Source organism: Rhipicephalus microplus, chromosome 5 (genome assembly GCF_043290135.1).
Source record: "Rhipicephalus microplus isolate Deutch F79 chromosome 5, USDA_Rmic, whole genome shotgun sequence".
NCBI lineage: Eukaryota > Metazoa > Arthropoda > Arachnida > Ixodida > Ixodidae > Rhipicephalus > Rhipicephalus microplus.
The window spans coordinates 203,790,899-203,813,405 of NC_134704.1; the positions used below are offsets into that span (position 1 = coordinate 203,790,899).

Consider the following 22,507-nt stretch of genomic DNA (forward strand, 5'->3'; position numbering starts at 1 on the left):
GTGTTAAAACACGGAAAAGCGAGCCCTTAGGTGTACACTTCTTTCCCTTATTTCATTGAACGAGGTCCTCGTACTGGCAGACTTGGTGTGTTATGTTGTGTACGAGGGACTATTAATCAGCTGCCCGCTCATAATAAAGTTCACGTGCTACGTGACGCCAAACATGCGCATAAAAGGGTGTTTTCACACTCATCGCTTGGCTTATAGATGGCGCTGACTGTAACTCCTACTTCTTAATTCACATATAAAACCAACAATGTGGATGGAGGGAAGGCCGCTGTGGTAGCTCAGTGGTTAGAGCATTGAACGCGTTATTCGAAGGTCGTAGGTTCGATTCCTGCTCACAGCTGCTTATTTTTTCATCCACTTTTCTTTCTTCTTATCTACATTCCATTGGTTCTTATAACTTCTCCTGTACAATCCTTGGCATTACTGTCTGTTAGATCTCATTATTATTGTGTTAAAACACGGAAAAACGAGCCTTTAGGTATGCACTTCTTTCCCTTATTTCATTGAACGAGGGCCTCGTATTGGCAGACTTGGTGTGTTTAGGTTGTGTACGAGGGACTATTATTCAGCTGCCCGCTCATAATAAACTTCACGTGCTACGTGACGCCAAACATGCGCATAAGAGTGTTTTCACACTCATCGCTTGGCTTATAGATGGCGATGACTGTCACTCCTACTTCAAAATTCACAAATAAACCCAAACAATTGGATGGAGGAAAGGCCGCTGTGGTAGCTGAGTGGTTAGAGCATTGAACGCGTTATTTGAAGGTCGTAGGTTCGATTTCTTCTAACGGCTGGTTATTTTTTCATCCACTATTCTTTCTTCTTATCTACATTCAATTGGTTCTTATAACTTCCCCTGTACATTCCTTGGCATTACTGCCGGTTAGATCTCTTTAATCTTTTGTTAAAACACGGAAAAACGAGCCCTTAGGTATACACTTCTTTCCCTTATTTCATTGAACGAGACCTCGTACTGGCAGACTTGGTGTGTTTAGGTTGTGTACGAGGGACTATTAATCAGATTCCCGCTCATAATAACGTTCGCGTGCTACGTGACGCCAAAAATGCGCATAAAAGAGTGTTTTTACACTCGCCACTTGGCTTATGGATGGCGCTGACTGTTACTCCTATTTCCAAATTTACATATAAACCCAAAAAGTGGATGGAGAGAAGGCCGCTGTGGTAGCTCAGTGGTTAGAGCATCGAACGCGTCATTCGAAGGTCGTAGGTTCGATTCCTGCTCACGGCTGGTTATTTTTTCATCCACTTTTCTTTCTTCTTATCTACATTCCATTGGTTCTTATAACTTCCCCTGTACATTCCTTGGCATTACTGTCTGTTAGATCTCATTATATTGTGTTAAAACACGGAAAAACGAGCCCTTAGGTATACACTTCTTTCCCTTATTTCATTTACGAGGGCCTCGTACTGGCAGACTTGGTGTGTTTAGGTTGTATACGAGGGACTATTCATCAGCTGCCCGCTAATAATAAAGTTCACGTGCTACGTGACGCCAAACATGCGCATAAAAGAGTGTTTTGACACTCGTCGCTTGGCTCATAGATGGCGCTGACTGTCACTCCTACTTCTAAATTCACATATAAACCCAACAAAGTGGATGGAGGGAAGGCCGCTGTGGTAGCTGAGTGGTTAGAGCATCGAACGCGTTATTTGAAGGTCGTAGGTTCGATTTCTTCTTACGGCTGGTTATTCTTTCATCCACTTTTCTTTCTTCTTATCTACATTCCATTGGTTCTTATACCTTCCCCTGTACATTCCTTGGCATTACTGCCTGTTAGATCTCATTATTTTGTTTTAAAACACGGAACAACGAGCCCTTAGGTATGCACTTCTTTCCCTTATTTCATTGAACGAGGGCCTCGTACTGGCAGACTTGGTGTGTTTAGGTTGAATACGTGGGACTATTATTCAGCTGCCCCTCATAAGTAAGTTCACGTGCTACGTGACGCCAAACATGCGCATAAAAGAGTGTTTTGACACTCGTCCCTTGGCTCATAGATGGCGCTGACTGTCACTCCTACTTCTAAATTCACATATAAACCCAACAAAGTGGATGGAGCGAAGGCCGCTGTGGTAGCTCAGTGGTAGAACATCGTACGCATTATTCGAAGGCCGTAGGTTCGATTCCTGCTCACGGCTGGTTATTTTTTCATCCACTTTTCTTTCTCCTTATGCACATTCCATTGGTTCTTATAGCTTCCCTTGTACATTCCTTGGCATTGCTGTCTGTTAGATCTCATTATAATGTGTTAAAACACGGAAAAACGAGCCCTTAGGTATACAATTCTTTCCCTTATTTCATTGAACGATGACCTCGTACTGGCAGACTTGGTGTATTTTGGTTGTGTACGAGGGACTATTAATCAGCTGCCTGCTCATAATAAAGTTCACATGCTACGTGATGCCAAACATGCGCATAAAAGAGTGTTTTCACACTCGTCGCTTGGCTTATAGATGGCGATGACTGTCACTCCTACTTCTAAATTCACATATAAACCCAAACAAGTGGATCGAGGAAAGGCCGCTGTGGTAGCTGAGTGGTTAGAGCATTGAACGCGTTATTTGAAGGTCGTAGGTTCGATTTCTTCTAACGGCTGGTTATTTTTTCATCCACTATTCTTTCTTCTTATCTACATTCAATTGGTTCTTATAACTTCCCCTGTACATTCCTTGGCATTACTGTCTGTTAGATCTCATTATTATTGTGTTAAAACACGGGAAAACGAGCCCTTAGGTATACACTTCTTTCGCTTATTTCATTTAACGAGGGCCTCGTACTGGCAGACTTGGTGTGTTCAGGTTGTGTACGAGGGACTATTAATCAGCTGCCCGCTCATAATAAAGTTCACGTGCTTTGTGACGCCAAACATGCGCATAAAAGAGTGTTTTGACACTCGTCGCTTGGCTCATAGATGGCGCTGACTCTCACTCCTACTTCTAAATTCACATATAAACCCAACAAAGTGGATGGAGGGAAGGCCGCTGTGGTAGCTCAGTGGCTAGAACATCGAACGCGTTATTCGAAGGCCGTAGGTTCGCTTTCTGCTCAAGGCTGGTTATTTTTTCATGCACTTTTCTTTCTTCTTATGTACATTCCATTGGTTCTTATAACTTCCCTTGTACATTCCTTGGCATTACTGTCTGTTAGATCTCATTAATATTGTGTTAAAACACGGAAAAGCGAGCCCTTAGGTGTACACTTCTTTCCCTTATTTCATTGAACGAGGTCCTCGTACTGGCAGACTTGGTGTGTTATGTTGTGTACGAGGGACTATTATTCAGCTGCCCGCTCATAATAAAGTTCAAGTGCTACGTGACGCCAAACATGCGCATAAAAGGGTGTTTTCACACTCATCTCTTGGCTTATAGATGGCGCTGACTGCCACTCCTACTTCTAAATTCACATATAAACCCAACAAAGTGGATGGAGTGAAATCCGCTGTGGTAGTTCAGTGGCTAGAACATCGAACGCCTTATTCGAAGGCCGTAGGTTCGATTCCTGCTCACGGCTGGTTACTTTTTCATCCACTTTTCTTTCTTTTATTTACATTCCATTGGTTCTTATAACTTCCCTTGTACATTCTTTGGCATTACTGTCTGTTAGATCTCATTAATATCGTGTTAAAACACGGAAAAACGAGCCCTTAGGTATACACTTCTTTCCCTTATTTCATTTAACGAGGGCCTCGTACTGGCAGACTTGGTGTGTTTAGGTTGTATACGAGGGACTATTAATCAGCTGCCCGCTCATAATAAACTTCACGTGCTACGTGACGCCAATCATGCGCATAAAAGAGTGTTTTCAAACTCGTCACTTCGCTCATAGATGGCGCTGACTGTCACTCCTACTTCTAAATTCACATATAAACCCAACAAAGTGGATGGAGTGAAATCCGCTGTGGTAGTTCAGTGGCTAGAACATCGAACGCCTTATTCGAAGGCCGTAGGTTCGATTCCTGCTCACGGCTGGTTACTTTTTCATCCACTTTTCTTTCTTTTATTTACATTCCATTGGTTCTTATAACTTCCCTTGTACATTCCTTGGCATTATTGTCTGTTAGATCTCATTAATATTGTGTTAAAACACGGAAAAACGAGCCCTTTGGTATACACTTCTTTCCCTTAATTCATTGAACGAGAGCCTCGTACTGGCAGACTTGGTGTGTTTAGGTTGTGTACGAGGGACTATTAATTAGCTGCCCGCTCATAATAAACTTCACGTGCTACGTGACCCCAAACATGCGCATAAAAGAGTGTTTTTACACTCGTCGCTTGGCATATAGATGGCGCTGACTGTCACTCCTACTTCTAAATTCACATATAAACCCAAAAAGTGGATGGAGAGAAGGCCGCTGTGGTAGCTCAGTGCTTAGAGCATGGAACGCGTTATTTGAAGGTCGTAAGTTCGATTTCTTCTTACGGCTGGTTATTTTTTCATCCACTTTTCTTTCTTCCTATCTACATTCAATTGGTTCTTATAACCTCCCCTGTCCATTCCTTGGCATTACTGCCTGTTAGATCTCATTAATAATGTGTTAAAACACGGAAAAGCGAGCCCTTAGGTATACACTTCTTTCCCTTATTTCATTGAACGAGGACCTCGTACTGGCAGACTTAGAGTATTTAGGTTGTGTACGAGGGACTATTAATCAGCTGCCCGCTCATAATAAAGTTCACGTGCTACGTGACGCCAAACATGCGCATAAAAGAGTGTTTTCACACTCGTCACTTGGCTTATAAATGGCTTTGACTGTCACTCCTACTTCTAAGTTCACATATAAACCCAAACAAGTTGATGGAGGGAAGGCCGCTGTGGTAGCTCAGTGGTTAGAGCATCGAACGCGTTATTCGAAGGTCGTAGGTTCGATTGCTGCTCACGGCTGGTTATTTTTCCATCCACTTTTCTTTCTTCTTATCTACATTCCATTGGTTCTTTTAACTTCCCCTGTACATTCCTTGGCATTACTGTCTGTTAGATCTCATTATATTGTGTTAAAACACGGAAAAACGAGCCCTTAGGTATACACTTCTTTCCCTTATTTCATTGAATGAGGTCCTCGTACTGGCAGACTTGGTGTGTTATGTTGTGTACGAGGGACTAATAATCAGCCCCCGCTCATAATAAAGTTCACGTGCTACGTGACGCCAAATATGCGCATAAAAGGGTGTTTTCACACTCGCCACTTGGCTTATGGATGGCGCTGACTGTTACTCCTATTTCCAAATTTACATATAAACCCAAAAAGTGGATGGAGAGAAGGCCGCTGTGGTAGCTCAGTGGTTAGAGCATCGAACGCGTCATTCGAAGGTCGTAGGTTCGATTCCTGCTCACGGATGGTTATTTTTTCATCCACTTTTCTTTCTTCTTATCTACATTCCATTGGTTCTTATAACTTCCCCTGAACATTGCTCGGCATTACTCTCTGTTAGATCTCATTATTATTGTGTTAAAACGCGGAAATACGAGCCCTTAGGTATACACTTCTTTCCCTTATTTCATTTAACGAGGGCCTCGTACTGGCAGACTTGGTGTGTTTAGGTTGTATACGAGGGTATACTAATCAGCTGCCCGCTCATAATAAAGTTCACGTGCTACGTGACGTCAAACATGCGCATAAAAGAGTGTTATCACACTCGTCACTTGGCTTATAGATGGCGCTGACTGTCACTCCTACTTCCTAATTCACATATAAACCCAACAATGTGGATGGAGGGAAGGCCGCTGTGGTAGCTCAGTGGTTAGAGCATCGAACGCGATATTCGAATGTCGTAGGTTCGATTCCTGCTCACAACTGCTTATTTTTTCATCCACTTTATTTCTTCTTATCTACATTCCATTGGTTCTTATAACTTCCCCTGTACAATTTTTGGCATTACTGTCTGTTAGATCTCATTAATATTGTGTTAAAACACGGAAAAACGAGCCTTTAGGTATGCACTTCTTTCCCTTATTTCATTGAACGAGGGCCTCGTACTGGCAGACTTGGTGTGTTTAGGTTGTGTACGAGGGACTATTATTCAGCTGCCCGCTCATAATAAAGTTCACGTGCTACGTCACGCCAAACATGCGCATAAAAGAGTGTTTTGACACTCGTCGCTTGGCTTATAGATGGCGCTGACTGTCACTCCTACTTCTTAATTCACATATAAACCCAACATTGTGGGTGGAGGGAAGGCCGCTGTGGTAGCTCAGTGGTTAGAGCCTCGAACGCGTTATTCGAAGGTTGTAGGTTCGATTCCTGCTCAAGGCTGGTTATTTTTTCATCCAAATTTCTTTCTTCTTATCTACATTCCATTGGTTCTTATAACTTCCCCTGTACATTCCTTGGCATTACTGTCTGTTAGATCTCATTATTATTGTGTTAAAACACGGAAAAACGAGCCTTAAGGTATGCACTTCTTTCCCTTATTTCATTAAACGAGGGCCTCGTACTGGCAGACTTGGTGTGTTTAGGTTGTATACGAGGGACTATTAATCAGCTGCCCGCTCATAATAAACTTCACGTGCTACGTGACGCCAAACATGCGCATAAAAGAGTGTTTTCAAACTCGTCACTTGGCTCATAGATGGCGCTGACTGTCACTCCTACTTCTAAATTCACATTTAAACCCAAAAAGTGGATGGAGAGAAGGCCGCTGTGGTAGCTCAGTGCTTAGAGCATGGAACGCGTTATTCGAAGGTCGTAGGTTCGATTCCTGCTCACGGCTGGTTATTTTTCTATCCACATTTCTTTCTTCTTATCTACCGTCCATTGGTTCTTATAACTTCCCCTGTACATTCCTTGGCATTACTGTCTGTTAGATCTCATTATATTGTGTTAAAACACGGAAAAACGAGCCCTTAGGTATACACTTCTTTCGCTTATTTCATTTAACGAGGGCCTCGTACTGGCAGACTTGGTGTGTTCAGGTTGTATACGAGGGACTATTAATCAGCTGCCCGCTCATAATAAAGTTCACGTGCTTTGTGACGCCAAACATGCGCATAGAAGAGTGTTTTGACACTCGTCGCTTGGCTCATAGATGGCGCTGACTCTCACTCCTACTTCTAAATTCACATATAAACCCAACAAAGTGGATGGAGGGAAGGCCGCTGTGGTAGCTCAGTGGCTAGAACATCGAACGCGTTATTCGAAGGCCGTAGGTTCGATTTCTGCTCAAGGCTGGTTATTTTTTCATGCACTTTTCTTTCTTCTTATGTACATTCCATTGGTTCTTATAACTTCCCTTGTACATTCCTTGGCATTACTGTCTGTTAGATCTCATTAATATTGTGTTAAAACACGGAAAAGCGAGCCCTTAGGTGTACACTTCTTCCCTTATTTCATTGAACGAGGTCCTCGTACTGGCAGACTTGGTGTGTTATGTTGTGTACGAGGGACTATTAATCAGCTGCCCGCTCATAATAAAGTTCACGTGCTACGTGACGCCAAACATGCGCATAAAAGGGTGTTTTCACACTCATCGCTTGGCTTATAGATGGCGCTGACTGTCACTCCTACTTCTTAATTCACATATAAAACCAACAATGTGGATGGAGGGAAGGCCGCTGTGGTAGCTCAGTGGTTAGAGCATTGAACGCGTTATTCGAAGGTCGTAGGTTCGATTCCTGCTCACAGCTGCTTATTTTTTCATCCACTTTTCTTTCTTCTTATCTACATTCCATTGGTTCTTATAACTTCTCCTGTACAATCCTTGGCATTACTGTCTGTTAGATCTCATTAATATTGTGTTAAAACACGGAAAAACGAGCCTTTAGGTATGCACTTCTTTCCCTTATTTCATTGAACGAGGGCCTCGTATTGGCAGACTTGGTGTTTTTAGGTTGTGTACGAGGGACTATTATTCAGCTGCCCGCTCATAATAAACTTCACGTGCTACGTGACGCCAAACATGCGCATAAGAGTGTTTTTACACTCGTCGCTTGGCTTATAGATGGCGCTGACTGTCACTCCTACTTCTAAATTCACATATAAACCCAAAAAAGCTGATGGAGAGAAGGCCGCTGTGGTAGCTCAGTGGTTAGAGCATCGAACGCGCTATTCGAAGGTCGTAGGTTCAATTTCTGCTCACGGCTGGTTATTTTTTCATCCACTTTTCTTTCTTTTATTTACATTCCATTGGTTCTTATAACTTCCCTTGTACATTCTTTGGCATTACTGTCTGTTAGATCTCATTAATATCGTGTTAAAACACGGAAAAACGAGCCCTTAGGTATACACTTCTTTCCCTTATTTCATTTAACGAGGGCCTCGTACTGGCAGACTTGGTGTGTTTAGGTTGTATACGAGGGACTATTAATCAGCTGCCCGCTCATAATAAACTTCACGTGCTACGTGACGCCAATCATGCGCATAAAAGAGTGTTTTCAAACTCGTCACTTCGCTCATAGATGGCGCTGACTGTCACTCCTACTTCTCAATTCACATATAAACCCAGCAAAGTGGATGGAGTGAAATCCGCTGTGGTAGTTCAGTGGCTAGAACATCGAACGCCTTATTCGAAGGCCGTAGGTTCGATTCCTGCTCACGGCTGGTTACTTTTTCATCCACTTTTCTTTCTTTTATTTACATTCCATTGGTTCTTATAACTTCCCTTGTACATTCCTTGGCATTATTGTTTGTTAGATCTCATTAATATTGTGTTAAAACACGGAAAAACGAGCCCTTTGGTATACACTTCTTTCCCTTAATTCATTGAACGAGAGCCTCGTACTGGCAGACTTGGTGTGTTTAGGTTGTGTACGAGGGACTATTAATTAGCTGCCCGCTCATAATAAACTTCACGTGCTACGTGACCCCAAACATGCGCATAAAAGAGTGTTTTTACACTCGTCGCTTGGCATATAGATGGCGCTGACTGTCACTCCTACTTCTAAATTCACATATAAACCCAAAAAGTGGATGGAGAGAAGGCCGCTCTGGTAGCTCAGTGCTTAGAGCATGGAACGCGTTATTTGAAGGTCGTAAGTTCGATTTCTTCTTACGGCTGGTTATTTTTTCATCCACTTTTCTTTCTTCCTATCTACATTCAATTGGTCCTATAACCTCCCCTGTCCATTCCTTGGCATTACTGCCTGTTAGATCTCATTAATAATGTGTTAAAACACGGAAAAACGAGCCCTTAGGTATACACTTCTTTCCCTTATTTCATTGAACGAGGACCTCGTACTGGCAGACTTAGTGTATTTAGGTTGTGTACGAGGGACTATTAATCAGCTGCCCGCTCATAATAAAGTTCACGTGCTACGTGACGCCAAACATGCGCATAAAAGAGTGTTTTCACACTCGTCACTTGGCTTATAAATGGCGCTGACTGTCACTCCTACTTCTAAGTTCACATATAAACCCAAACAAGTTGATGGAGGGAAGGCCGCTGTGGTAGCTCAGTGGTTAGAGCATCGAACGCGTTATTCGAAGGTCGTAGGTTCGATTGCTGCTCACGGCTGGTTATTTTTCCATCCACTTTTCTTTCTTCTTATCTACATTCCATTGGTTCTTTTAACTTCCCCTGTACATTCCTTGGCATTACTGTCTGTTAGATCTCATTAATATTGTGTTAAAACACGGAAAAACGAGCCCTTAGGTATACACTTCTTTCCCTTATTTCATTGAATGAGGTCCTCGTACTGGCAGACTTGGTGTGTTATGTTGTGTACGAGGGACTAATAATCAGCTGCCCGCTCATAATAAAGTTCACGTGCTACGTGACGCCAAACATGCGCATAAAAGGGTGTTTTCACACTCGCCACTTGGCTTATGGATGGCGCTGACTGTTACTCCTATTTCCAAATTTACATATAAACCCAAAAAGTGGATGGAGAGAAGGCCGCTGTGGTAGCTCAGTGGTTAGAGCATCGAACGCGTCATTCGAAGGTCGTAGGTTCGATTCCTGCTCACGGATGGTTATTTTTTCATCCACTTTTCTTTCTTCTTATCTACATTCCATTGGTTCTTATAACTTCCCCTGAACATTGCTCGGCATTACTCTCTGTTAGATCTCATTATTATTGTGTTAAAACGCGGAAATACGAGCCCTTAGGTATACACTTCTTTCCCTTATTTCATTTAACGAGGGCCTCGTACTGGCAGACTTGGTGTGTTTAGGTTGTATACGAGGGTATACTAATCAGCTGCCCGCTCATAATAAAGTTCACGTGCTACGTGACGCCAAACATGCGCATAAAAGAGTGTTATCACACTCGTCACTTGGCTCATAGATGGTGCTGACTCTCACTCCTACTTCTAAATTCACATATAAACCCAAAAATTGGATGGAGAGAAGGCCGCTGTGGTAGCTCAGTGCTTAGAGCATGGAACGCGTTATTCGAAGGTCGTAGGTTCGATTCCTGCTCACGGCTGGTTATTTTTCTATCCACATTTCTTTCTTCTTATCTACCGTCCATTGGTTCTTATAACTTCCCCTGTACATTCCTTGGCATTACTGTCTGTTAGATCTCATTATATTGTGTTAAAACACGGAAAAGCGAGCCCTTAGGTATACACTTCTTTCCCTTATTTCATTGAACGAGGGCCTCGTACTGGCAGACTTGGTGTGTTTAGGTTGTATACGAGGGACTACTAATCAGCTGCCCGTTCATAATAAAGTTTACGTGCTACGTGACGTCAAACATGCGCATAAAAGAGTGTTATCACACTCGTCACTTGGCTTATAGATGGCGCTGACTGTCACTCCTACTTCTTAATTCACATATAAACCCAACATTGTGGGTGGAGGGAAGGCCGCTGTGGTAGCTCAGTGGTTAGAGCCTCGAACGCGTTATTCGAAGGTTGTAGGTTCGATTCCTGCTCAAGGCTGGTTATTTTTTCATCCACATTTCTTTCTTCTTATCTACATTCCATTGGTTCTTATAACTTCCCCTGTACATTCCTTGGCATTACTGTCTGTTAGATCTCATTATTATTGTGTTAAAACACGGAAAAACGAGCCTTAAGGTATGCACTTCTTTCCCTTATTTCATTAAACGAGGGCCTCGTACTGGCAGACTTGGTGTGTTTAGGTTGTATACGAGGGACTATTAATCAGCTGCCCGCTCATAATAAACTTCACGTGCTACGTGACGCCAAACATGCGCATAAAAGAGTGTTTTCAAACTCGTCACTTGGCTCATAGATGGCGCTGACTGTCACTCCTACTTCTAAATTCACATATAAACCCAAAAAGTGGATGGAGAGAAGGCCGCTGTGGTAGCTCAGTGCTTAGAGCATGGAACGCGTTATTCGAAGGTCGTAGGTTCGATTCCTGCTCACGGCTGGTTATTTTTCTATCCACATTTCTTTCTTCTTATCTACCGTCCATTGGTTCTTATAACTTCCCCTGTACATTCCTTGGCATTACTGTCTGTTAGATCTCATTATACTGTGTTAAAACACGGAAAAACGAGCCCTTAGGTATACACTTCTTTCGCTTATTTCATTTAACGAGGGCCTCGTACTGGCAGACTTGGTGTGTTCAGGTTGTATACGAGGGACTATTAATCAGCTGCCCGCTCATAATAAAGTTCACGTGCTTTGTGACGCCAAACATGCGCATAAAAGAGTGTTTTGACACTCGTCGCTTGGCTCATAGATGGCGCTGACTCTCACTCCTACTTCTAAATTCACATATAAACCCAACAAAGTGGATGGAGGGAAGGCCGCTGTGGTAGCTCAGTGGCTAGAACATCGAACGCGTTATTCGAAGGCCGTAGGTTCGATTTCTGCTCAAGGCTGGTTATTTTTTCATGCACTTTTCTTTCTTCTTATGTACATTCCATTGGTTCTTATAACTTCCCTTGTACATTCCTTGGCATTACTGTCTGTTAGATCTCATTAATATTGTGTTAAAACACGGAAAAGCGAGCCCTTAGGTGTACACTTCTTTCCCTTATTTCATTGAACGAGGTCCTCGTACTGGCAGACTTGGTGTGTTATGTTGTGTACGAGGGACTATTAATCAGCTGCCCGCTCATAATAAAGTTCACGTGCTACGTGACGCCAAACATGCGCATAAAAGGGTGTTTTCACACTCATCGCTTGGCTTATAGATGGCGCTGACTGTCACTCCTACTTCTTAATTCACATATAAAACCAACAATGTGGATGGAGGGAAGGCCGCTGTGGTAGCTCAGTGGTTAGAGCATTGAACGCGTTATTCGAAGGTCGTAGGTTCGATTCCTGCTCACAGCTGCTTATTTTTTCATCCACTTTTCTTTCTTCTTATCTACATTCCATTGGTTCTTATAACTTCTCCTGTACAATCCTTGGCATTACTGTCTGTTAGATCTCATTAATATTGTGTTAAAACACGGAAAAACGAGCCTTTAGGTATGCACTTCTTTCCCTTATTTCATTGAACGAGGGCCTCGTATTGGCAGACTTGGTGTGTTTAGGTTGTGTACGAGGGACTATTATTCAGCTGCCCGCTCATAATAAACTTCACGTGCTACGTGACGCCAAACATGCGCATAAAAGGGTGTTTTCACACTCATCGCTTGGCTTATAGATGGCGCTGACTGTCACTCCTACTTCTAAATTCACATATAAACACAAAAAAGTGGATGGAGGGAAGGCCGCTGTGGTAGCTGAATGGTTAGAGCATCGAACGCGTTATTCGAAGGTCGTGGGTTCGATTTCTGCTCCCGACTGGTTATTTTTCCATCCACTTTTCTTTCTTCTTATCTACATTCCATTGGTTCTTATAACTTCCCCTGTACATTCCTTGGCATTACTGTCTGTTAGATCTCAGTAATCTTGTGTTAAAACACGGAAAGACGAGCCCTTAGGTATACACTTCTTTCCCTTATTTCATTTAACGAGGGCCTCGTACTGGCAGACTTGGTGTGTTTAGGTTGTATACGAGGGACTGCTAATCAGCTGCCCGCTCATAATAAAGTTTACGTGCTACGTGACGCCAAACATGCGCATAAAAAAGTGTTATCACACTCGTCGCTTGGCTTATAGATGGCGCTTACTGTCACTCCTACTTCTTAATTCACATATAAACCCAACAATGTGGGTGGAGGGAAGGCCGCTGTGGTAGCTCAGTGGTTAGAGCATCGAACGCGTTATTCGAAGGTCGTAGGTTCGATTGCTGCTCACGGCTGGTTATTTTTCCATCCACTTTTCTTTTTTCTTATCTACATTCCTTTGCTTTTTATAACTTCCACTGTACATTCCTTGGCATTACTGTCTGTTAGATCTCATTATTATTGTGTTAAAACACGGAAAAACGAGCCCTTAGGTATACACTTCTTTCCCCTATTTCATTGAATGAGGTCCTCGTACTGGCAGACTTGGTGTGTTATGTTGTGTACGAGGGACTAATAATCAGCTGCCCGCTCCTAATAAAGTTCACGTGCTACGTAACGCAAAACATGTGCATAAAAGAGTGTTTTGACACTCGTCCCTTGGCTCATAGATGGCGCTGACTGTCACTCCTATTTCCAAATTCACATATAAACCCAAAAAAGTGGATGGAGAGAAGGCCAATGTGGTAGCTTAGTGGTTAGAGCATCGAACGCGTCATTCGAAGGTCGTAGGTTCGATTCCTCCTCACGGCTGGTTATTTTTTCATCCACTTTTCTTTCTTCTTATCTACATTCCATTGGTTCTTATAACTTCCCCTGTACATTGCTTGGCATTACTCTCTGTTAGATATCATTATTATTGTGTTAAAACGCGGAAATACGAGCCCTTAGGTATACACTTCTTTCCCTTATTTCATTTAACGAGGGCCTCGTACTGGCAGACTTGGTGTGTTTAGGTTGTGTACGAGGGACTATTATTCAGCTGCCCGCTCATAATAAAGTTCACGTGCTACGTGACGCCAAACATGCGCATAAAAGAGTGTTTTGACACTCGTCGCTTGGCTCATAGATGGCGCTGACTGTCACTCCTACTTCTAAATTCACATATAAACCCAACAAAGTGGATGGAGGGAAGGCCGCTGTGGTAGCTCAGTGGCTAGAACATCGAACGCGTTAATCGAAGGCCGTAGGTTCGATTTCTGCTGACGGCTGGTTATTTTTTCATCCACTTTTCTTTCTTCTTATGTACATTCCATTGGTTCTTATAACTTCTCTTGTACATTGCTTGGCATTACTGTCTGTTAGATCTCCCTATTATTGTGTTAAAACACGGAAAAACGAGCCCTTAGGTATACACTTCTTTCCCTTATTTCATTGAATGAGGTTCTCGTACTGGCAGACATGGTGTGTTATGTTGTGTACGAGGGACTAATAATCAGCTGCCCGCTCATAATAAAGTTCATGTGCTACGTGACGCCAAACATGCGCATAAAAGGGTGTTTTCACACTCATCGCTTGGCTTATAGATGGCGCTGACTGTCACTCCTACTTCTAAATTCACATATAAACACAAAAAAAGTGGATGGAGGGAAGGCCGCTGTGGTAGCTGAGTGGTTAGAGCATCGAACGCATTATTCGAAGGTCGTGGGTTCGATTTCTGCTCCCGACTGGTTATTTTTCCATCCACTTTTCTTTCTTCTTATCTACATTCCATTGGTTCTTATAACTTCCCCTGTACATTCCTTGGCATTACTGTCTGTTAGATCTCAGTAATCTTGTGTTAAAACACGGAAAAACGAGCCCTTAGGTATACACTTCTTTCCCTTATTTCATTTAACGAGGGCCTCGTACTGGCAGACTTGGTGTGTTTAGGTTGTATACGAGGGACTACTAATCAGCTGCCCGCTCATAATAAAGTTTACGTGCTACGTGACGCCAAACATGCGCATAAAAGAGTGTTTTGACACTCGTCGCTTGGCTTATAGGTGGCGCTGACTGTCACTCCTACTTCTTAATTCACATATAAACCCAACAATGTGGGTGGAGGGAAGGCCGCTGTGGTAGCTCAGTGGTTAGAGCATGGAACGCGTTATTCGAAGGTCGTAGGTTCGATTCCTGCTCACGGCTGGTTATTTTTCTATCCACATTTCTTTCTTCTTATCTACCGTCCATTGGTTCTTATAACTTCCCCTGTACATTCCTTGGCATTACTGCCTGTTAGATCTCATTATATTGTGTTAAAACACGGAAAAGCGAGCCCTTAGGTATACACTTCTTTCCCTTATTTCATTGAACGAGGGCCTCGTACTGGCAGACTTGGTGTGTTTAGGTTGTATACGAGGGACTACTAATCAGCTGCCCGTTCATAATAAAGTTTACGTGCTACGTGACGTCAAACATGCGCATAAAAGAGTGTTATCACACTCGTCACTTGGCTTATAGATGGCGCTGACTGTCACTCCTACTTCTTAATTCACATATAAACCCAACATTGTGGGTGGAGGCAAGGCCGCTGTGGTAGCTCAGTGGTTAGAGCCTCGAACGCGTTATTCGAAGGTTGTAGGTTCGATTCCTGCTCAAGGCTGGTTATTTTTTCATCCACATTTCTTTCTTCTTATCTACATTCCATTGGTTCTTATAACTTCCCCTGTACATTCCTTGGCATTACTGTCTGTTAGATCTCATTATTATTGTGTTAAAACACGGAAAAACGAGCCTTAAGGTATGCACTTCTTTCCCTTATTTCATTAAACGAGGGCCTCGTACTGGCAGACTTGGTGTGTTTAGGTTGTATACGAGGGACTATTAATCAGCTGCCCGCTCATAATAAACTTCACGTGCTACGTGACGCCAAACATGCGCATAAAAGAGTGTTTTCAAACTCGTCACTTGGCTCATAGATGGCGCTGACTGTCACTCCTACTTCTAAATTCACATATAAACCCAAAAAGTGGATGGAGAGAAGGCCGCTGTGGTAGCTCAGTGCTTAGAGCATGGAACGCGTTATTCGAAGGTCGTAGGTTCGATTCCTGCTCACGGCTGGTTATTTTTCTATCCACATTTCTTTCTTCTTATCTACCGTCCATTGGTTCTTATAACTTCCCCTGTACATTCCTTGGCATTACTGTCTGTTAGCTCTCATTATACTGTGTTAAAACACGGAAAAACGAGCCCTTAGGTATACACTTCTTTCGCTTATTTCATTTAACGAGGGCCTCGTACTGGCAGACTTGGTGTGTTCAGGTTGTATACGAGGGACTATTAATCAGCTGCCCGCTCATAATAAAGTTCACGTGCTTTGTGACGCCAAACATGCGCATAAAAGAGTGTTTTGACACTCGTCGCTTGGCTCATAGATGGCGCTGACTCTCACTCCTACTTCTAAATTCACATATAAACCCAACAAAGTGGATGGAGGGAAGGCCGCTGTGGTAGCTCAGTGGCTAGAACATCGAACGCGTTATTCGAAGGCCGTAGGTTCGATTTCTGCTCAAGGCTGGTTATTTTTTCATGCACTTTTCTTTCTTCTTATGTACATTCCATTGGTTCTTATAACTTCCCTTGTACATTCCTTGGCATTACTGTCTGTTAGATCTCATTAATATTGTGTTAAAACACGGAAAAGCGAGCCCTTAGGTGTACACTTCTTTCCCTTATTTCATTGAACGAGGTCCTCGTACTGGCAGACTTGGTGTGTTAAGTTGTGTACGAGGGACTATTAATCAGCTGCCCGCTCATAATAAAGTTCACGTGCTACGTGACGCCAAACATGCGCATAAAAGGGTGTTTTCACACTCATCGCTTGGCTTATAGATGGCGCTGACTGTCACTCCTACTTCTTAATTCACATATAAAACCAACAATGTGGATGGAGGGAAGGCCGCTGTGGTAGCTCAGTGGTTAGAGCATTGAACGCGTTATTCGAAGGTCGTAGGTTCGATTCCTGCTCACAGCTGCTTATTTTTTCATCCACTTTTCTTTCTTCTTATCTACATTCCATTGGTTCTTATAACTTCTCCTGTACAATCCTTGGCATTACTGTCTGTTAGATCTCATTAATATTGTGTTAAAACACGGAAAAACGAGCCTTTAGGTATGCACTTCTTTCCCTTATTTCATTGAACGAGGGCCTCGTATTGGCAGACTTGGTGTGTTTAGGTTGTGTACGAGGGACTATTATTCAGCTGCCCGCTCATAATAAACTTCACGTGCTACGTGACGCCAAACATGCGCATAAAAGGGTGTTTTCACACTCATCGCTTGGCTTATAGATGGCGCTGACTGTCACTCCTACTTCTAAATTCACATATAAACACAAAAAAGTGGATGGAGGGAAGGCCGCTGTGGTAGCTGAATGGTTAGAGCATCGAACGCGTTATTCGAAGGTCGTGGGTTCGATTTCTGCTCCCGACTGGTTATTTTTCCATCCACTTTTCTTTCTTCTTATCTACATTCCATTGGTTCTTATAACTTCCCCTGTACATTCCTTGGCATTACTGTCTGTTAGATCTCAGTAATCTTGTGTTAAAACACGGAAAAACGAGCCCTTAGGTATACACTTCGTTCCCTTATTTCATTTAACGAGGGCCTCGTACTGGCAGACTTGGTGTGTTTAGGTTGTATACGAGGGACTACTAATCAGCTGCCCGCTCATAATAAAGTTTACGTGCTACGTGACGCCAAACATGCGCATAAAAAAGTGTTATCACACTCGTCGCTTGGCTTATAGATGGCGCTTACTGTCACTCCTACTTCTTAATTCACATATAAACCCAACAATGTGGGTGGAGGGAAGGCCGCTGTGGTAGCTCAGTGGTTAGAGCATCGAACGCGTTATTCAAAGGTCGTAGGTTCGATTCCTGCTCACGGCTGGTTATTTTTTCATCCACTTTTCTTTCTTCTTATCTACAATCCATTGGTTCTTATAACTTCCCCTGTACATTCCTTGGCATTACTGTCTGTTAGATCTCATTAATATTGTGTTAAAACACGGAAAAACGAGCCTTAAGTTATGCACTTCTTTCCCTTATTTCATTGAACGAGGGCCTCGTACTGGCAGACTTGGTGTGTTTAGGTTGTGTACGAGGGTCTATTATTCAGCTGCCCGCTCATAATAAAGTTCACGTGCTACGTGACGCCAAACATGCGCATAAGAGTGTTTTTACACTCGTCGCTTGGCTTATAGATGGCGCAGACTGTCACTCCTACTTCTAAATTCACATATAAACCCAAAAAAGTGGATGGAGAGAAGGCCGCTGTGGTAGCTCAGTGGTTAGAGCATCGAACGCGTTATTCGAAGGTCGTAGGTTCGATTGCTGCTCACGGCTGGTTATTTTTCCATCCACTTTTCTTTTTTCTTATCTACATTCCTTTGCTTCTTATAACTTCCACTGTACATTCCTTGGCATTACTGTCTGTTAGATCTCATTATTATTGTGTTAAAACACGGAAAAACGAGCCCTTAGGTATACACTTCTTTCCCCTATTTCATTGAATGAGGTCCTCGTACTGGCAGACTTGGTGTGTTATGTTGTGTACGAGGGACTATTAATCAGCTGCCCGCTCCTAATAAAGTTCACGTGCTACGTAACGCCAAACATGTGCATAAAAGAGTGTTTTGACACTCGTCCCTTGGCTCATAGATGGCGCTGACTGTCACTCCTATTTCCAAATTCACATATAAACCCAAAAAAGTGGATGGAGAGAAGGCCAATGTGGTTGCTCAGTGGTTAGAGCATCGAACGCGTCATTCGAAGGTCGTAGGTTCGATTCCTCCTCACGGCTGGTTATTTTTTCATCCACTTTTCTTTCTTCTTATCTACATTCCATTGGTTCTTATAACTTCCCCTGTACATTGCTTGGCATTACTCTCTGTTAGATATCATTATTATTGTGTTAAAACGCGGAAATACGAGCCCTTAGGTATACACTTCTTTCCCTTATTTCATTTAACGAGGGCCTCGTACTGGCAGACTTGGTGTGTTTAGGTTGTATACGAGGGTATACTAATCAGCTGCCCGCTCATAATAAAGTTCCCGTGCTACGTGACGCCAAACATGCGCATAAAAGAGTGTTATCACACTCGTCGCTTGGCTTACAGATGGCGCTGACTGTCACTCCTACTTCTTAATTCACATATAAACCCAACAATGTGGATGGAGGGAAGGCCGCTGTGGTAGCTCAGTGGTTAGAGCATCGAACGCGTTATTCGAAGGTCGTAGGTTCGATTCCTGCTCACGGCTGCTTATTTTTTCATCCACTTTTCTTTCTTCTTATCTACATTCCATTGGTTCCTATAACTTCCCCTCTACAATCCTTGGCATTACTGTCTGTTGGATCTCATTATATTGTGTTAAAACACGGAAAAACGAGCCTTTAGGTATGCACTTCTTTCCCTTATTTCATTGAACGAGGGCCTCGTACTGGCAGACTTGGTGTGTTTAGGTTGTGTACGAGGGACTATTATTCAGCTGCCCGCTCATAATAAAGTTCACGTGCTACGTGACGCCAAACATGCGCATAAAAGACTGTTTTGACACTCGTCGCTTGGCTCATAGATGGCGCTGACTGTCACTCCTACTTCTAAATTCACATATAAACCCAACAAAGTGGATGGAGGGAAGGCCGCTGTGGTAGCTCAGTGGCTAGAACATCGAACGCGTTAATCGAAGGCCGTAGGTTCGATTTCTGCTCACGGCTGGTTATTTTTTCATCCACTTTTCTTTCTTCTTATGTACACTCCATTGGTTCTTATAACTTCTCTTGTACATTGCTTGGCATTACTGTCTGTTAGATCTCCTTATTATTGTGTTAAAACACGGAAAAACGAGCCCTTAGGTATACACTTCTTTCCCTTATTTCATTGAATGAGGTTCTCGTACTGGCAGACATGGTGTGTTATGTTGTGTACGAGGGACTAATAATCAGCTGCCCGCTCATAATAAAGTTCATGTGCTACGTGACGCCAAACATGCGCATAAAAGGGTGTTTTCACACTCATCGCTTGGCTTATAGATGGCGCTGACTGTCACTCCTACTTCTAAATTCACATATAAACACAAAAAAAGTGGATGGAGGGAAGGCCGCTGTGGTAGCTGAGTGGTTAGAGCATCGAACGCATTATTCGAAGGTCGTGGGTTCGATTTCTGCTCCCGACTGGTTATTTTTTCATCCACTTTTCTTTCTTCTTATCTACATTCCATTGGTTCTTATAACTTCCCCTGTACATTCCTTGGCATTACTGTCTGTTAGATCTCAGTAATCTTGTGTTAAAACACGGAAAAACGAGCCCTTAGGTATACACTTCTTTCCCTTATTTCATTTAACGAGGGCCTCGTACTGGCAGACTTGGTGTGTTTAGGTTGTATACGAGGGACTACTAATCAGCTGCCCGCTCATAATAAAGTTTACGTGCTACGTGACGCCAAACATGCGCATAAAAGAGTGTTTTGACACTCGTCGCTTGGCTTATAGATGGCGCTGACTGTCACTCCTACTTCTTAATTCACATATAAACCCAACAATGTGGGTGGAGGGAAGGCCGCTGTGGTAGCTCAGTGGTTAGAGCATCGAACGCGTTATTCAAAGGTCGTAGGTTCGATTCCTGCTCACGGCTGGTTATTTTTTCATCCACTTTTCTTTCTTCTTATCTACAATCCATTGGTTCTTATAACTTCCCCTGTATATTCCTTGGCATTACTGTCTGTTAGATCTCATTAATATTGTGTTAAAACACGGAAAAACGAGCCTTAAGGTATGCACATTTTCCCTTATTTCATTGAACGAGGGCCTCGTACTGGCAGACTTGGTGTGTTTAGGTTGTGTACGAGGGTCTATTATTCAGCTGCCCGCTCATAATAAAGTTCACGTGCTACGTGACGCCAAACATGCGCATAAGAGTGTTTTTACACTCGTCGCTTGGCTTACAGATGGCGCTGACTGTCACTCCTACTTCTAAATTCACATATAAACCCAAAAAAGTGGATGGAGAGAAGGCCGCTGTGGTAGCTCAGTGGTTAGAGCATCGAACGCGTTATTCGAAGGTCGTAGGTTCGATTGCTGCTCACGGCTGGTTATTTTTCCATCCACTTTTATTTCTTCTTATCTACATTCCATTGGTTCTTATAACTTCCCCTGTACATTCCTTGGCATTACTGTCTGTTAGATCTCATTATTATTGTGTTAAAACACGGAAAAACGAGCCCTTAGGTATACACTTCTTTCCCCTATTTCATTGAACGAGGTCCTCGTACTGGCAGACTTGGTGTGTTATGTTGTGTACAAGGGACTATTAATCAGCTGCCCGCTCATAATAAAGTTCACGTGCTACGTGACGCCAAACATGTGCATAAAAGAGTGTTTTGACACTCGTCCCTTGGCTCATAGATGGCGCTGACTGTCACTCCTACTTCTGAATTCACATATAAACCCAACAAAGTGGATGAAGCGAAGGCCGCTGTGGTAGCTCAGTGGTTAGAACATCGAACGCGTTATTCGAAGGTCGTAGGTTCGATTCCTGCTCACGGTTGCTTATTTTTTCATCCACTTTTCTTTCTTCTTATCTACATTCCATTGGTTCTTATAACTTCTCCTGTACAATCCTTGGCATTACTGTCTGTTGGATCTCATTATATTGTGTTAAAACACGGAAAAACGAGCCTTTAGGTATGCACTTCTTTCCCTTATTTCATTGAACGAGGGCCTCGTACTGGCAGACTTGGTGTGTTTAGGTTGTGTACGAGGGACTATTATTCAGCTGCCCGCTCATAATAAAGTTCACGTGCTACGTGACGCCAAACATGCGCATAAAAGAGTGTTTTTACAGTCGTCGCTTGGCATATAGATGGCGCTGACTGTCACTCCTACTTCTAAATTCACATATAAACCCAAAAAGCGGATGGAGAGAAGGCCGCTGTGGTAGCTCAGTGCTTAGAGCATGGAACGCGTTATTCGAAGGTCGTAGGTTCGATTCCTGCTCACGGCTGGTTATTTTTCTATCCACATTTCTTTCCTCTTATCTACAGTCCATTGGTTCTTATAACTTCCCCTGTACATTCCTTGGCATTACTGTCTGTTAGATCTCATTATATTGTGTTAAAACACGGAAAAACGAGCCCTTAGGTATACACTTCTTTCCCTTATTTCATTTAACGAGGGCCTCGTACTGGCAGACTTGGTGTGTTCAGGTTGTATACGAGGGACTATTAATCAGCTGCCCGCTCATAATAAAGTTGACGTGCTTTGTGACGCCAAACATGCGCATAAAAGAGTGTTTTGACACTCGTCGCTTGGCTCATAGATGGCGCTGACTCTCACTCCTACTTCTAAATTCACATATAAACCCAACAAAGTAGATGGAGGGAAGGCCGCTGTGGTAGCTCAGTGGCTAGAACATCGAACGCGTTATTCGAAGGCCGTAGGTTCGATTTCTGCTCACGGCTGGTTAATTTTTCATCCACTTTTCTTTCTTCTTATCTACAATCCATTGGTTCTTATAACTTCCCCTGTACATTCCTTGGCATTACTGTCTGTTAGATCTCATTAATATTGTGTTAAAACACGGAAAAACGAGCCTTAAGGTATGCACTTCTTTCCCTTATTTCATTGAACGAGGGCCTCGTACTGGCAGACTTGGTGTGTTTAGGTTGTGTGCGAGGGTCTATTATT

At 43.0% G+C, this 22,507-nt stretch overlaps 4 non-coding genes across 4 annotated transcripts; all 4 read left to right on the top strand.

Moving 5' to 3' along the window:
- The first annotated feature begins 3,471 nt into the window (after positions 1–3,471).
- TRNAR-CCU (transfer RNA arginine (anticodon CCU)) lies at positions 3,472–3,544 on the top strand. Its single transcript has one exon. It is a non-coding gene; the product is annotated as a tRNA-Arg (tRNA).
- Positions 3,545–3,928: 384 nt separating this feature from the next.
- Positions 3,929–4,001, top strand: TRNAR-CCU (transfer RNA arginine (anticodon CCU)). The gene has a single exon. It is a non-coding gene; the product is annotated as a tRNA-Arg (tRNA).
- Positions 4,002–5,754: 1,753 nt separating this feature from the next.
- TRNAS-CGA (transfer RNA serine (anticodon CGA)) lies at positions 5,755–5,827 on the top strand. The gene has a single exon. It is a non-coding gene; the product is annotated as a tRNA-Ser (tRNA).
- Positions 5,828–8,494: 2,667 nt separating this feature from the next.
- TRNAR-CCU (transfer RNA arginine (anticodon CCU)) lies at positions 8,495–8,567 on the top strand. Its single transcript has one exon. It is a non-coding gene; the product is annotated as a tRNA-Arg (tRNA).
- Positions 8,568–22,507: the final 13,940 nt, after the last annotated feature.